This window comes from Rhinichthys klamathensis, unplaced genomic scaffold (genome assembly GCF_029890125.1).
Source record: "Rhinichthys klamathensis goyatoka isolate OS25496 unplaced genomic scaffold, OSU_Roscu_1.1 h1tg000010l_1, whole genome shotgun sequence".
Taxonomy (NCBI): domain Eukaryota; kingdom Metazoa; phylum Chordata; class Actinopteri; order Cypriniformes; family Leuciscidae; genus Rhinichthys; species Rhinichthys klamathensis.
This window is the reverse complement of record NW_026606563.1, coordinates 1946173-1963470: the sequence shown is the minus strand read 5'-3', so window position 1 is coordinate 1963470 and position 17298 is coordinate 1946173. Positions and strand designations below refer to the sequence as shown.

The 17298-nt window shown below is 45.2% G+C and overlaps 2 non-coding genes and 4 pseudogenes across 2 annotated transcripts; all 6 read right to left on the bottom strand.

Annotated features, from left to right (window-relative positions):
• Positions 1 to 5667: 5667 nt before the first annotated feature.
• LOC130095333 (U1 spliceosomal RNA) lies at positions 5668 to 5831 on the bottom strand. Its single transcript, XR_008808090.1, has one exon. It is a non-coding gene; the product is annotated as a U1 spliceosomal RNA (small nuclear RNA).
• Positions 5832 to 6230: 399 nt separating this feature from the next.
• Positions 6231 to 6408, bottom strand: LOC130095488 (U2 spliceosomal RNA; annotated as a pseudogene).
• Positions 6409 to 10244: 3836 nt separating this feature from the next.
• On the bottom strand, positions 10245 to 10378 carry LOC130095223 (U2 spliceosomal RNA; annotated as a pseudogene).
• Positions 10379 to 11500: 1122 nt separating this feature from the next.
• LOC130095327 (U1 spliceosomal RNA) lies at positions 11501 to 11664 on the bottom strand. The gene has a single exon (XR_008808089.1). It is a non-coding gene; the product is annotated as a U1 spliceosomal RNA (small nuclear RNA).
• Positions 11665 to 12063: 399 nt separating this feature from the next.
• Positions 12064 to 12241, bottom strand: LOC130095482 (U2 spliceosomal RNA; annotated as a pseudogene).
• A 3836-nt stretch (positions 12242 to 16077) lies between these two features.
• On the bottom strand, positions 16078 to 16211 carry LOC130095218 (U2 spliceosomal RNA; annotated as a pseudogene).
• Positions 16212 to 17298: the final 1087 nt, after the last annotated feature.

Here is a 17298-nt window from a genome sequence, read left to right as displayed (position 1 = left end):
GCCGCGTTTTTCCATGTTTGCTTTGCCTCACCAAGGGTGAGGCCTGGGATTGGACTCACTGATTCCCGGTCCTGCACAGAAGAGACAAGAGCCTTGTGATTAGTTAAAACTGTGACATCTAAATCCTCTAAAACATGCTTCTTTAAAAACTTCTTAAGAAAACCGTATTCTTTTGGGAGGTTAAAAGACACAGGGGTCGTCAAATCAACTGGTAAAAGTTTTAAAAATCTTAAATAAGACCCCATCCAAAATCGTGCAAAGGCTGCGGTCTTGTTTTCTTTGGATGGGGTCACGGCGTATCTCAGGTGCAGGGCGGTAAAACGGCTGCCTAAAAACAGGTGGGGGTCTGGGAGGCCTTTTCCACCATTTTCTGGTCTTTTCTTGACCACCTCCCTCTTCAATCTTTCCCACTTGGACCCCCACAGGAAATAAAACACCGCCCTCTCTAGGTTCCTCAGGAATTTCCTAGGCGGGATAAAAACAGAACAAACAAGTGACATTAGAGGTAAAATGACGGCTTTAAAAATTAAAACTTTACCTTCCAAAGTCATCTGTCGTAGTCCCCAGAACCCCAGTCTTTTCCTAACTTTCCCTAGCAAGTCAGTCCAGTTTTCACGTCCACCCCCTTCCTTGTCAAATTTAACTCCTAAAATCTTAAAATCCGTGTCTTTAAAATCTATATCGAGTCCATCTGTGTCGGTCACGTCCCACGGTCCGAAGAGCAGGGCCTCGGACTTGCTTCTGTTGAGTTTGGCGCCCGAGGCCCGACCGTACCAGTCAGTCAAGTCCATTGCTCTTCGTATGGATAAAATGTCCGTGGCTAAAAGAGTGATGTCGTCCATATATAAAACACACGTTGCTGTCAGTCCACCAGTCCCAGGTATGTCTAGTCCTTTTATCCATGTGTCCCTTCTCAAGATCTGTGCCAGTGGCTCAATACAAGCCACATACAGAAGGGGAGATAAAGGACACCCCTGACGGACACCGCTGTGGATATTTACAGCTTTGGTAAGATGCCCATTTACAAGAAATTTGCTGCTTAAGCCCTCATACAGCAGTCCCACCCAAGCTATAAACCTCTCTGGAAAGCCCATTTTTTGTAGTACCTGAAAGAGGTACTGGTGCGAGACCCGGTCAAATGCTTTTTCAAAATCTAAATTTAGGGCTACAAGCCGAATGTTTCTGTCTCTCGCATAACAGATGGCATCTCTAATCAGAACTAGGCTGTCTGTTATCTTTCTTCTGGGCACAGCGCAGGCTTGATCCGGGTGGATTACGTCCTCTAAAACGGTCGACATACGTGTAGCTAAAATTTTACTAAAAAGTTTGCAATCAAAATTTAAAAGCGTAATAGGTCTCCAATTTTTTAAGTCATTTTTTTAAGCCTTTTTTGTAAAGTAAAGAAACTATCCCTATTCTAAAACTGTCCGGAAGTCTGTCAAGGGTCTCAAAGTCCTTAAAAACAGTCAGTAATTCATGAGCTAAAATGTCCCAAAAGGTAAGATAAAACTCCAGGGGGAGGCCGTCTGCCCCTGGGGATTTGCCCCTCTTAAAACCTTTCAGTGCTTTTTGTGTTTCTAAAATGGTAAAATCTTGGATTAAAAGCTCACTTGGACTGTTTATTTTCTTGACTAAAAAATGTAAAACTTCTTTTAGAGTGGTTTCATGTACATCTTTTGGACTATATAACTCTTGGTAAAAATACTCAAGCCCTTTTAAAATTTCATCTGTTGTTTTTACGTCCCTCCCTTCTACTTTTACACTAGTCATAGTCATAGTCCCTCCCCTTGTTAATATCTTTTTAAAAAAATACCTAGTGCATTTTTCACCTTCTTCTATCTCTCTCTCTTTACTTCTTAAAATAACCCCTTTACTTTGATAACTGGATAAAACTGACATTTCTTTTTTGACCTCTTTCATTTCGTCGTTAAAATCAAAACCATTATTAAAAAGATTAAAATATCTTTGTAGTCTTTTTTGCAGCCCCATCATGTGTCTCTTTTCCCTATTCTTCTTGTCCCTTCCTACTTTCCTAAAAAACTGTCTTGTCCGGTCCTTTACCATCTCCCACCACTGTGCGCGTGTATCGTAAAAGTCTTGGAGGGTCTGCCATTGGCTGAACTGCTCCCTATATTCCTTTACTACATCCTCATCCTCTAAAAGGGAGCAGTTCAGCTTCCACAGCCCTCCTCCTACCGTCACACCTGTGGGCAGTGAAAGGGTGGAAGACAGCATTAGGTGGTCAGAAAAGAAAAGGGGGGTGACTGTAGCATCGGTTGGCGGGCAGTCTCTTGTCAAAATATAGTCGATGCGAGAGGCTCTGGAGCCATCACTACTGAACCAAGTGTAGCCCTCCTCTCTTTGATGCACATTTTTAAAACAGTCGACTAATTTAAAATCTCTTACTAAGCCCTGTAATAAAACTGTTGTCTTATCTACTTTAAAATCCTCTCCTACCCTCTTCCTATCTTTTTTGGATAAAACACAGTTAAAATCCCCTGCCACCACTAGGGGAGCCCTACCTAACATGTGGGGCTGCAAGTCTTCTAAAAGCTCATACCTTTCATTTTTACCTGTAAAACCATACACATTAAGAACATTTAAATCTCTACCTAAAAAATTCAGATTTGCTAAAAGAGCCCGCCCTTCCCTCACCACTGTGCTGCCCTTCACCAAGATATGGGGATTTTTTATTAAAATAGCGACACCGTCATTTTTGTTTTGGTTTGATCCGCTCCATATGGAGGGACCAGAGGGCCATAATTCCTCCATCTTCGTGTACCTATTTAAAAAGGGCAAAGCACACTCTTGTATTAAAAACAAATCTGATTTACAAGTGTTTAAAAAGGATAAAATGCTCTGTGCTCGTATGGTGGACCTCACACTTCTTACATTGATGGTTGAGATAGTGAGGGCCATGAGCAGTAAGGTAAAAAAGGTATGAGACATTTAAAACAGAAGACAATAAAAGACTACAATAAAATCATTACAATCATGTGATCTCTTGTGGCAATTGCCTTCCCCTCCTCCTAGTTGGACTGGGCTCGGGGAGGCAAATGCTTACCACCTCCGGGGCTGCAGAGGAAACCTCTTGCAGCTCTTTCGGCGATGATGTTCTTAGCTTTACGTGCAAAAAGGATACCTCATTTGGGGATTCTAGGGGCCACATACGCTCCGGATCTTCCAAAATGGAACTATCCGAGCGATGTGCAGCCCTAGCTTTTTTCTCCTCTGTATCAAACAGAGGAGATCCCGCAGGCCTTTTTTGCACCTGAGCATTTGGGAGTGAAAGCTCAGTTTCACTCCCACTGGTTTCTATAACCACATCCGGAACCGTTTCTAAGGAGGAATCTGTTTCATCCTGTGTCTCTTCTCCTTCCTTGTCTTTCACAGTGGTGGTGGCAATTTGAATGTTTGACTCTGCCCCTGTGGCCGCCCCACTTCCTTCCTCTGGCCCAATCCCTGAGGCTGGCAGGAGAGTTGCAATTCCCGCCAAAACCTCAGGGACCGCCTCCTCCTCCCTTTGTTCTTTTGTTTGGTGTGCTTGCGGGGCGGCCATTTTTAGCTTGTTGGCAAAACTTTTAGGGCAGTCTCTGTAGAGATGGGTTAATTCTCCACAAAGATTGCACCGCCTGCCATTGGTACAGTTTTCAAAACTGTGACCAATTTCTTTGCACTTCCCACATACTAGTTCTTGGCATGCTTCGGCGAGATGCCCAACTCTTCCACATTTCCTACATAGCTTAGGCATTCCTTGATAGTGTATGTAGCCTCTGTTTTCTCCCAGCACAATCATAGAAGGCAGATGTTTCAGGCCTTGGTAGCCCCCAGCGTCTTCCCATTGTTTAATGGGAATCCGCCAGGAGCAATTCCAAATGCCATCCTCATCTAGCACTTTGACAGGCTGACTTCTAACAGTGCAAAATCTACCCAGCCAGACACAAATATCATCTCCAGTCACTGTTTCGTTAAACATCCTGACAATCACTGTTTTAAGAGTGTTATCAGAAAGTTTCTCCACAGTGAACATGGAGAACTGGGCCTTAACATTTTCAAACCGTTGCCAAAAATCAATTAACAGGGAAGCAGCCTTAAAGCTAAGATCAAATCCTTTGTTCAGGGGCAGAGTCATCAAACAATTCAAGTCCTCAGGCTTAAAATGTAAGGTCTTTTGGATCAGCTTCCTGGAAAAATCCATGCGAGACATACCCAGGAGCTTCCCCTCAACCTCTCTAAATAAAAACCGCACGCTGTGGTGCCTCCGCACACCGGCACGAGCTGCCGACATGGTGGAGGCACCAAACAGCCTAAAACTTTAGAAAAACAATAAATATTAAATAAATAAATAGATAAATAAATCAATAAATAGATAAAAGGTCTTACCTTAAAACTGAGCAGGAGTAAAATCAGCTGGGTCAATCTACCTCTCAAGAGATGTGTGGCTCGGGATACCGGGAGATCTCGAGCCAAGAACCTCCAAGAGGCGATCGCAGTCTCAACCGTCTGACCAGATACTTGATCTTAGCCAAAAGGCCGAGAAGCGATGACACAATGACGCAGAGGCGGGGGAGCCGGCAAAAGCCACGCCCACCTGGGCCGCGGCGAGAGGGTCTAAGGTCGCCAACAAACAAGCTCAGCTCAGATTGGTTGTCACACCGAAAATGGATCACAACAGAGTGCACAACACGACACTCTGGAGTGCAACCTGGGATTTTGGATCATCAACATTCTGCCCTAAAAGTGAGCGGGCAGACCAAAGCGTACGTCGTAGAGACTTGAAACTCTGACGGATGCTAGTACCCGCCCGGTGTACAACATCACCAAGGCTCGCCCCGATCGGCCCCAGGGTGGCGCTGCAGCGATCAAAAGTACGAAATGGCTCGTAACTCCTCGACCGTCCGTCGCAGACCCAAGTGTCTTACATGACCGGAATCCTTGGCTCGGGCCGAACAAGACGCACGCCTCGGATTGGATGGTCGCGCTGGCGAGATTTTCGGGTATTTTGGATTTTCTGAAAAACCTACTTTTGCACACTAGTCCTAGGTTTTTTGCCCGATCTGACCCAAACCGGTGCAGAAAGATTCTCTGGAGTCTGACTGCCAACAGTGATCGTGAAAAAAGTCGGAATTTCCATTCGCGTTGGCGACCGGACGCCAAAACGTTGGGAGTTGGCGAGGCGGGCTTTACTTAAATGGCTATAACTCGCCAACGGAATGAGACAATTACACCCAACTCGGTACACCTGTGTACGGGCTCAGCCTGTGGTCACGTGAAAAGGGATGCGGCGACTGGCCACTTGGTGGCGCTGTAAACAGAAAAAACAACAACATGAATACGGCCATAGACGGCTGTATATCACATGATGTTTCACACATGCACAAGGTATTCATACCACATGATAGACCTCCTCATTACGAACAACTTTGCCTCCAGGACAACTGCTGTGAATCAAATCGTTTGTTAAATATTGGAGATTATTTGAAGAAGAATAAAACAAATCCATTTAAACAAAAAAGAAAAAACCTCCTTTCACAGAGGTTGTTTTATATCTCCCGATTAACCACTGCAGTTAAAATTATCTGGACTTCCTAGGTCATCAACTATCAGAAGAAGAAGAAGAAAAACATAAGTGGAACTTTAACAATCTGCTCTTTTAACCAGTGTGTCCAGGGGAGAGCGCGTACGCAGTCCCCCACTACCATAAATTATGCAGTCGAGATTCCCACATTTGGGGAATTCGCAGGGGTCAGCACAACCGGAGTGCAATGGCCGAGCCCCGCCCTGGGTGAACCACCTTCCTGATCATGGTGTCTCCCCTGCCAGGTAAGTATGAATTCCCAGGCCTTCAGTCAGAAGCACCCTGTCCCTCTTCGCAATCCTCACCAACGGTTTGACAATCAAACACACACACACACACCCCTGATTCAACTCATCAGCTCGTTAGTAAAGACTCCAAGAGATAAGAGAGACATCAAAAATGTGCAGTGGCGGGCTTTTTTGTTGTTTTTTCATGCTCCGGCTCCGTGAGCCAAAAATCTATTTAATACGCAGTCCCCGGATAGTGGACGAATCAGATATTAAACGGATAGGAACAGAGTTTTTTTTTTTTACACCACGATTCTACCTTTACTAGTATAGTATATGATCACCTACAACACGACAATACACACTACTTCCATTAACACCTGCTGCCACATAACACCAAAACATTTCTTTCATTGAACACTTTACGGGGGTGCACCGTTCCCAGAAGTACTGCAATACCGGGTCGATGCGTGGAGTGGACGGAGCAAGCCCCTTTTCCATCTCCCAGCTCCAAAAAGCAATTTAATATATGGTGCCCAGGTAGGGCACGTATCAGATATTAAACTGATAAGAACAGATTTTTTTTTCTTTCGAAAAAAGTTTATTTTCACAGTTTTTCCATTATTTCCATTTCCACATTTTTTTTTTTCCTTTCTTAAAAATCACATTTTAAAACAAAAATTACACATTTAACGTTTAAAAATCAGTTTTGTGTGGTGTGTAGTTTAAAAGTCCATGTATGTTGATATTTGTTGTTTAAAAGAAAGTTAAATGGATGAAAATAAATGCAATTAAAACTGTAAAACAAATAAAACATGCCAAATAAAACATCTCTTGTACAGGATCGAGGGTGAGTCCCTATCAAGATTTTCCATTCACTCCAGGTCTCCAGAACAGGCTCCAGACTCCCCGCTTCCGGTGCCCAGCGGAGATCCCCTCTCCTCCGGCCCGCTGGCCCGCTGTTCCCGTAGCCGGTGTGGTGAGGGTGCATCTACGGGCGGCCAGGGTCGGTGGCGGCCGGGACCTTCCCCGTGTGGCCCGGCCCCCCCATCCGAATAACGACGTCCGGCGCCTCCTGCAGCGTTGATTTTATCAGTTGCTCGCACGCGTGGAGGGGCACCGTAACGCGTTTCCCCACCAGCAGGTTTCTGGTGACCCAGATGGCATCCTTGATCATGTTTAGAGTGAGCCAGAGCGAGGAGAATTGGGGTGATGTAAGCTCCTTCAAGCCCTGACCCACCCCCAGGATGGCGAGCTTGTAGTCCACCTGGGCCCCACCCGCTGGCAGGCACGGGAAAAACAGGGGGCCGGTCTTGGCCCACAGGTCCCGCGCAGCGCCGCACTCCCAGAGCAGATGGTAGACGGTCTCCGGGGAACCACATCCGGACCGTGGGCAGGTGGAGTTTTTGGCCATGCCTCTGGAGTGCATGACCGCCCTGACCGGGAGGATCTCATGAGCCACCATCCACGACAAGTCCTTAAGCCTGTTCTGGAGAGTTGGGTGGGCTGCGTTCCTCCAAACGTCTTTGGCCTCACCTAGTGTGAGGCCTGGAACCGGACTCACCGATTCTCGATCCTGCACAAGAGAGATAAGAGACTTATGGTTAGTTAAAATGGTGGCATCATTTGTCTCTAAAAGATATTTCTTTAAAAATTTCTTAATAAAACTATGCTCTTTTGACAAATTAAAAGACACTGGACTTTTAAGATCAATGGGTAAAATTTTCAAAGTTCTTAGGTATGACCCCATCCAGAATCGGGTCATGGCTGCTGTCTTGTGTTCTCTGGATGGGGTTTAGGGCGTATTGGATGTGGAGGGCGGCAAAGCGGCTGCCTAAAAAAAGGTGGGGGTCTGGGAGGCCTTTCCCGCCATTTTCTTTTTTCTTTTTGATGACCTCCCTCTTTAGTCGTTCCCACTTGGACCCCCACAGGAAATAAAATACCGCCCTCTCCAGCTTGGCCAGGAATCGTCTTGGGGGACTAAAAACAGAACAGACAAGTAAAATTAGTGGTAAAATCGCTGCTTTAAAAATTAAAATCTTGCCTTCAAACGTCAATTGTCTCAGTCCCCAAAAGCCCAGTCTTTGCCTGACTTTCCCTAACATGTCAGTCCAGTTTCCTTGTCCTCCACCCTCTCTGTCAAATTTTACACCTAAAATTTTCAAATCATTGTCTTTAAAATCCAAATCTAGTCCAACTGTGTCTACGTTCCCCCACGGCCCGAAGAGCTGGGCCTCGGACTTACTCCTATTGAGCTTGGCGCCCGAGGCCCGACCGTACCAGTCAGTCAAGTCCATTGCTCTTCGTACTGATAAAAGGTCAGTCGCTAAAAGGGTCACGTCATCCATATATAAAACACAAGTCGCCGTCAGTCCACCAGTCCCTGGGATGTCTAGTCCTTTAATCCATTTATCCCTTCTCAAGATTTGTGCCAGTGGCTCAATACAAGCCACATACAGAAGGGGAGATAAAGGACACCCCTGACGGACGCCGCTGTAGAGTTTTACAGCTTTGGATAAATGCCCGTTAACCAAAATTCTGCTAGACAGATCGTTGTACAGCAGTCCCACCCAGGCTATGAACCTCCCTGGAAACCCCATTTTACCCAGTACCTTAAAAAGGAACTGGTGCGAGACGCGGTCAAAGGCTTTTTCGAAATCTAAATTTAGGACTACTAGCCGAATGTTTCTGTCTCTCGCAAAACAGATGGCGTCTCTGATCAGTACCAGGCTGTCCGTGATCTTCCTGCCGGGCACAGCGCATGCTTGATCCAGGTGGATTACGTCCTCTAAAACAGTCGACATACGTGTAGCTAAAATCTTACTAAAAAGTTTACAATCATAATTTAAAAGAGTGATTGGTCGCCAGTTTCTCAAGTCAGTCTTGTCCCCTTTTTTGTATAGTAATGTAACTATCCCTACTCTAAAGCTGTCTGGAAGTCTGTCAAGAGTCTCAAGTTCTTTAAAAACTGTCATTAAGTCGTGTGCTAAAATGTCCCAGAAAGTCAGATAAAACTCAAAGGGGAGTCCATCCAAGCCTGGGGACTTCCCCTTTTTAAAACCTTTTAGCGCTTTGTGCATTTCTAAAGGAGTAAAATCTTGGGATAAAAGCACATCTGGACTCTTTACCTTTTTGTCTAAAAACCCTAAAACTTCCTCTAAGATGCTATTGTGTACCTCTTTAGTGCTGTATAAATTATTGTAAAAACTTTCAATTTCCCCTAAAATCAGATCTGTTGTATTTGCCTCCCCACCTGTAAACGTTTTTAAAGTATTAATTGACCCTCCCCGTGATATTGTCTTTTTAAAAAAAAATATCTAGTACACTTTTCCCCTTCTTCTATTTCTCTCTCCTTACATCTTAAAATGACACCTTTACTCTTTGTTTTTCGGACAAATCTGACATTTCTTTCTTTAATTCTTTAATTTCTTCTGTAAAATCCAATCCACTGTTTAAAAGGTTAAAATATCTCTGCAGTCGTTTTTGCAGCCCCATCATGCGTCTTTTTTCTTTATTCTTTTTTTCTTTTCCAATTTGTTTAAAAAACCTTCCTGTCCTTTGTTTCACCATCTCCCACCACTGTGCACGTGAGTCGAAAAAGTCTTGGAGGGTCTGCCATTGGCTGAACTGCTCCCTATATTCACTAATCACTTCCTCATCCTCTAATAGGGAACAGTTCAGCTTCCACAGCCCTCCCCCTACAGTCACACCCGTGGGTAGTGAAAGGGTGCAGGAGAGCATCATGTGATCAGAAAAGAAGAGGGGGCTCAATGTAGCATCGGTCGGCGGGCAGTCCCTTGTAAAAACATAGTCAATTCGAGAGGCTCTGGTGCCATCACCACTGAACCAGGTGAAGCCCTCCTCTCTTTGATGCATTGTTTTAAAGCAGTCAACTAACTTAAAATCTTTGACTATATTTTGTAATAAAACCGATGTCTTGTCGACCTTAAAATCCTCTCCTACCCTCTTTCTATCCTGTCTTGATAAAACACAATTAAAATCCCCTGCTACCACTAGGGGAGCCCTACCTAGCATGTGGGGCTGCAGGTCTTCTAAAAGCTCATACCTGTTGTTTTTACCTGTAAAACCATACACATTTAAAATGTTAAAATCCTTACCTAAAAAAGTCAGACTAGCTAAAATTGCCCGCCCGTCCCTCACCACAGTGCTGCCCTTCACCAAAACATGGGGATTTTTTATTAAAATAGCAACACCGTCGTTTTTGTTAAAATTGGACCCACTCCAGATGGAAAGTCCTGGGGTCCAAATCTCCTCCCACTTCCTGTAATTTGTTAAAAAAGGCAGACCACATTCTTGCAATAAAAACACATCTGACTTAAAAGATTTTAAAAAGGATAACACACTCTGTGCTCGTGTATTGCTCTTCACACTTCTCACATTGATTGTGGAGATAGTGAGAGCCATGAGCAGTATGGTTAAAAGGGTGTGAGACATTTAAAAGCAACCAAGGGACTACAGAGATATAATTAAAATCGTGTTATTTCTTGTTGCACTTGCCTTCTGATAAGAACAGATACTACACTTGATCTTAGCCAAAAGGCCTAGAAGCGATGACACAATGACGCAGAGGCGGGGGAGCCGGCAAAAGCCACGCCCACCTGGGCCGCGGCGAGAGGGTCTAAGGTCGCCAACAAAGAAGCTCAGCTCAGATTGGTTGTCACACCGAAAATGGATCACAACAGAGTGCACAACACGACACTCTGGAGTGCAACCTGGGATTTTGGATCATCAACATTCTGCCCTAAAAGTGAGCGGGCAGACCAAAGCGTACGTCGTAGAGACTTGAAACTCTGACGGATGCTAGTACCCGCCCGGTGTACAACATCACCAAGGCTCGCCCCGATCGGCCCCAGGGTGGCGCTGCAGCGATCAAAAGTACGAAATGGCTCGTAACTCCTCGACCGTCCGTCGCAGACCCAAGTGTCTTACATGACCGGAATCCTTGGCTCGGGCCGAACAAGACGCACGCCTCGGATTGGATGGTCGCGCTGGCGAGATTTTCGGGTATTTTGGATTTTCTGAAAAACCTACTTTTGCACACTAGTCCTAGGTTTTTTGCCCGATCTGACCCAAACCGGTGCAGAAAGATTCTCTGGAGTCTGACTGCCAACAGTGATCGTGAAAAAAGTCGGAATTTCCATTCGCGTTGGCGACCGGACGCCAAAACGTTGGGAGTTGGCGAGGCGGGCTTTACTTAAATGGCTATAACTCGCCAACGGAATGAGACAATTACACCCAACTCGGTACACCTGTGTACGGGCTCAGCCTGTGGTCACGTGAAAAGGGATGCGGCGACTGGCCACTTGGTGGCGCTGTAAACAGAAAAAACAACAACATGAATACGGCCATAGACGGCTGTATATCACATGATGTTTCACACATGCACAAGGTATTCATACCACATGATAGACCTCCTCATTACGAACAACTTTGCCTCCAGGACAACTGCTGTGAATCAAATCGTTTGTTAAATATTGGAGATTATTTGAAGAAGAATAAAACAAATCCATTTAAACAAAAAAGAAAAAACCTCCTTTCACAGAGGTTGTTTTATATCTCCCGATTAACCACTGCAGTTAAAATTATCTGGACTTCCTAGGTCATCAACTATCAGAAGAAGAAGAAGAAAAACATAAGTGGAACTTTAACAATCTGCTCTTTTAACCAGTGTGTCCAGGGGAGAGCGCGTACGCAGTCCCCCACTACCATAAATTATGCAGTCGAGATTCCCACATTTGGGGAATTCGCAGGGGTCAGCACAACCGGAGTGCAATGGCCGAGCCTCGCCCTGGGTGAACCACCTTCCTGATCATGGTGTCTCCCCTGCCAGGTAAGTATGAATTCCCAGGCCTTCAGTCAGAAGCACCCTGTCCCTCTTCGCAATCCTCACCAACGGTTTGACAATCAAACACACACACACACACCCCTGATTCAACTCATCAGCTCGTTAGTAAAGACTCCAAGAGATAAGAGAGACATCAAAAATGTGCAGTGGCGGGCTTTTTTGTTGTTTTTTCATGCTCCGGCTCCGTGAGCCAAAAATCTATTTAATACGCAGTCCCCGGATAGTGGACGAATCAGATATTAAACGGATAGGAACAGAGTTTTTTTTTTTTACACCACGATTCTACCTTTACTAGTATAGTATATGATCACCTACAACACGACAATACACACTACTTCCATTAACACCTGCTGCCACATAACACCAAAACATTTCTTTCATTGAACACTTTACGGGGGTGCACCGTTCCCAGAAGTACTGCAATACCGGGTCGATGCGTGGAGTGGACGGAGCAAGCCCCTTTTCCATCTCCCAGCTCCAAAAAGCAATTTAATATATGGTGCCCAGGTAGGGCACGTATCAGATATTAAACTGATAAGAACAGATTTTTTTTTCTTTCGAAAAAAGTTTATTTTCACAGTTTTTCCATTATTTCCATTTCCACATTTTTTTTTTTCCTTTCTTAAAAATCACATTTTAAAACAAAAATTACACATTTAACGTTTAAAAATCAGTTTTGTGTGGTGTGTAGTTTAAAAGTCCATGTATGTTGATATTTGTTGTTTAAAAGAAAGTTAAATGGATGAAAATAAATGCAATTAAAACTGTAAAACAAATAAAACATGCCAAATAAAACATCTCTTGTACAGGATCGAGGGTGAGTCCCTATCAAGATTTTCCATTCACTCCAGGTCTCCAGAACAGGCTCCAGACTCCCCGCTTCCGGTGCCCAGCGGAGATCCCCTCTCCTCCGGCCCGCTGGCCCGCTGTTCCCGTAGCCGGTGTGGTGAGGGTGCATCTACGGGCGGCCAGGGTCGGTGGCGGCCGGGACCTTCCCCGTGTGGCCCGGCCCCCCCATCCGAATAACGACGTCCGGCGCCTCCTGCAGCGTTGATTTTATCAGTTGCTCGCACGCGTGGAGGGGCACCGTAACGCGTTTCCCCACCAGCAGGTTTCTGGTGACCCAGATGGCATCCTTGATCATGTTTAGGGTGAGCCAGAGCGAGGAGAATTGGGGTGATGTAAGCTCCTTCAAGCCCTGACCCACCCCCAGGATGGCGAGCTTGTAGTCCACCTGGGCCCCACCCGCTGGCAGGCACGGGAAAAACAGGGGGCCGGTCTTGGCCCACAGGTCCCGCGCAGCGCCGCACTCCCAGAGCAGATGGTAGACGGTCTCCGGGGAACCACATCCGGACCGTGGGCAGGTGGAGTTTTTGGCCATGCCTCTGGAGTGCATGACCGCCCTGACCGGGAGGATCTCATGAGCCACCATCCACGACAAGTCCTTAAGCCTGTTCTGGAGAGTTGGGTGGGCTGCGTTCCTCCAAACGTCTTTGGCCTCACCTAGTGTGAGGCCTGGAACCGGACTCACCGATTCTCGATCCTGCACAAGAGAGATAAGAGACTTATGGTTAGTTAAAATGGTGGCATCATTTGTCTCTAAAAGATATTTCTTTAAAAATTTCTTAATAAAACTATGCTCTTTTGACAAATTAAAAGACACTGGACTTTTAAGATCAATGGGTAAAATTTTCAAAGTTCTTAGGTATGACCCCATCCAGAATCGGGTCATGGCTGCTGTCTTGTGTTCTCTGGATGGGGTTTAGGGCGTATTGGATGTGGAGGGCGGCAAAGCGGCTGCCTAAAAAAAGGTGGGGGTCTGGGAGGCCTTTCCCGCCATTTTCTTTTTTCTTTTTGATGACCTCCCTCTTTAGTCGTTCCCACTTGGACCCCCACAGGAAATAAAATACCGCCCTCTCCAGCTTGGCCAGGAATCGTCTTGGGGGACTAAAAACAGAACAGACAAGTAAAATTAGTGGTAAAATCGCTGCTTTAAAAATTAAAATCTTGCCTTCAAACGTCAATTGTCTCAGTCCCCAAAAGCCCAGTCTTTGCCTGACTTTCCCTAACATGTCAGTCCAGTTTCCTTGTCCTCCACCCTCTCTGTCAAATTTTACACCTAAAATTTTCAAATCATTGTCTTTAAAATCCAAATCTAGTCCAACTGTGTCTACGTTCCCCCACGGCCCGAAGAGCTGGGCCTCGGACTTACTCCTATTGAGCTTGGCGCCCGAGGCCCGACCGTACCAGTCAGTCAAGTCCATTGCTCTTCGTACTGATAAAAGGTCAGTCGCTAAAAGGGTCACGTCATCCATATATAAAACACAAGTCGCCGTCAGTCCACCAGTCCCTGGGATGTCTAGTCCTTTAATCCATTTATCCCTTCTCAAGATTTGTGCCAGTGGCTCAATACAAGCCACATACAGAAGGGGAGATAAAGGACACCCCTGACGGACGCCGCTGTAGAGTTTTACAGCTTTGGATAAATGCCCGTTAACCAAAATTCTGCTAGACAGATCGTTGTACAGCAGTCCCACCCAGGCTATGAACCTCCCTGGAAACCCCATTTTACCCAGTACCTTAAAAAGGAACTGGTGCGAGACGCGGTCAAAGGCTTTTTCGAAATCTAAATTTAGGACTACTAGCCGAATGTTTCTGTCTCTCGCAAAACAGATGGCGTCTCTGATCAGTACCAGGCTGTCCGTGATCTTCCTGCCGGGCACAGCGCATGCTTGATCCAGGTGGATTACGTCCTCTAAAACAGTCGACATACGTGTAGCTAAAATCTTACTAAAAAGTTTACAATCATAATTTAAAAGAGTGATTGGTCGCCAGTTTCTCAAGTCAGTCTTGTCCCCTTTTTTGTATAGTAATGTAACTATCCCTACTCTAAAGCTGTCTGGAAGTCTGTCAAGAGTCTCAAGTTCTTTAAAAACTGTCATTAAGTCGTGTGCTAAAATGTCCCAGAAAGTCAGATAAAACTCAAAGGGGAGTCCATCCAAGCCTGGGGACTTCCCCTTTTTAAAACCTTTTAGCGCTTTGTGCATTTCTAAAGGAGTAAAATCTTGGGATAAAAGCACATCTGGACTCTTTACCTTTTTGTCTAAAAACCCTAAAACTTCCTCTAAGATGCTATTGTGTACCTCTTTAGTGCTGTATAAATTATTGTAAAAACTTTCAATTTCCCCTAAAATCAGATCTGTTGTATTTGCCTCCCCACCTGTAAACGTTTTTAAAGTATTAATTGACCCTCCCCGTGATATTGTCTTTTTAAAAAAAAATATCTAGTACACTTTTCCCCTTCTTCTATTTCTCTCTCCTTACATCTTAAAATGACACCTTTACTCTTTGTTTTTCGGACAAATCTGACATTTCTTTCTTTAATTCTTTAATTTCTTCTGTAAAATCCAATCCACTGTTTAAAAGGTTAAAATATCTCTGCAGTCGTTTTTGCAGCCCCATCATGCGTCTTTTTTCTTTATTCTTTTTTTCTTTTCCAATTTGTTTAAAAAACCTTCCTGTCCTTTGTTTCACCATCTCCCACCACTGTGCACGTGAGTCGAAAAAGTCTTGGAGGGTCTGCCATTGGCTGAACTGCTCCCTATATTCACTAATCACTTCCTCATCCTCTAATAGGGAACAGTTCAGCTTCCACAGCCCTCCCCCTACAGTCACACCCGTGGGTAGTGAAAGGGTGCAGGAGAGCATCATGTGATCAGAAAAGAAGAGGGGGCTCAATGTAGCATCGGTCGGCGGGCAGTCCCTTGTAAAAACATAGTCAATTCGAGAGGCTCTGGTGCCATCACCACTGAACCAGGTGAAGCCCTCCTCTCTTTGATGCATTGTTTTAAAGCAGTCAACTAACTTAAAATCTTTGACTATATTTTGTAATAAAACCGATGTCTTGTCGACCTTAAAATCCTCTCCTACCCTCTTTCTATCCTGTCTTGATAAAACACAATTAAAATCCCCTGCTACCACTAGGGGAGCCCTACCTAGCATGTGGGGCTGCAGGTCTTCTAAAAGCTCATACCTGTTGTTTTTACCTGTAAAACCATACACATTTAAAATGTTAAAATCCTTACCTAAAAAAGTCAGACTAGCTAAAATTGCCCGCCCGTCCCTCACCACAGTGCTGCCCTTCACCAAAACATGGGGATTTTTTATTAAAATAGCAACACCGTCGTTTTTGTTAAAATTGGACCCACTCCAGATGGAAAGTCCTGGGGTCCAAATCTCCTCCCACTTCCTGTAATTTGTTAAAAAAGGCAGACCACATTCTTGCAATAAAAACACATCTGACTTAAAAGATTTTAAAAAGGATAACACACTCTGTGCTCGTGTATTGCTCTTCACACTTCTCACATTGATTGTGGAGATAGTGAGAGCCATGAGCAGTATGGTTAAAAGGGTGTGAGACATTTAAAAGCAACCAAGGGACTACAGAGATATAATTAAAATCGTGTTATTTCTTGTTGCACTTGCCTTCTGATAAGAACAGATACTACACTTGATCTTAGCCAAAAGGCCTAGAAGCGATGACACAATGACGCAGAGGCGGGGGAGCCGGCAAAAGCCACGCCCACCTGGGCCGCGGCGAGAGGGTCTAAGGTCGCCAACAAACAAGCTCAGCTCAGATTGGTTGTCACACCGAAAATGGATCACAACAGAGTGCACAACACGACACTCTGGAGTGCAACCTGGGATTTTGGATCATCAACATTCTGCCCTAAAAGTGAGCGGGCAGACCAAAGCGTACGTCGTAGAGACTTGAAACTCTGACGGATGCTAGTACCCGCCCGGTGTACAACATCACCAAGGCTCGCCCCGATCGGCCCCAGGGTGGCGCTGCAGCGATCAAAAGTACGAAATGGCTCGTAACTCCTCGACCGTCCGTCGCAGACCCAAGTGTCTTACATGACCGGAATCCTTGGCTCGGGCCGAACAAGACGCACGCCTCGGATTGGATGGTCGCGCTGGCGAGATTTTCGGGTATTTTGGATTTTCTGAAAAACCTACTTTTGCACACTAGTCCTAGGTTTTTTGCCCGATCTGACCCAAACCGGTGCAGAAAGATTCTCTGGAGTCTGACTGCCAACAGTGATCGTGAAAAAAGTCGGAATTTCCATTCGCGTTGGCGACCGGACGCCAAAACGTTGGGAGTTGGCGAGGCGGGCTTTACTTAAATGGCTATAACTCGCCAACGGAATGAGACAATTACACCCAACTCGGTACACCTGTGTACGGGCTCAGCCTGTGGTCACGTGAAAAGGGATGCGGCGACTGGCCACTTGGTGGCGCTGTAAACAGAAAAAACAACAACATGAATACGGCCATAGACGGCTGTATATCACATGATGTTTCACACATGCACAAGGTATTCATACCACATGATAGACCTCCTCATTACGAACAACTTTGCCTCCAGGACAACTGCTGTGAATCAAATCGTTTGTTAAATATTGGAGATTATTTGAAGAAGAATAAAACAAATCCATTTAAACAAAAAAGAAAAAACCTCCTTTCACAGAGGTTGTTTTATATCTCCCGATTAACCACTGCAGTTAAAATTATCTGGACTTCCTAGGTCATCAACTATCAGAAGAAGAAGAAGAAAAACATAAGTG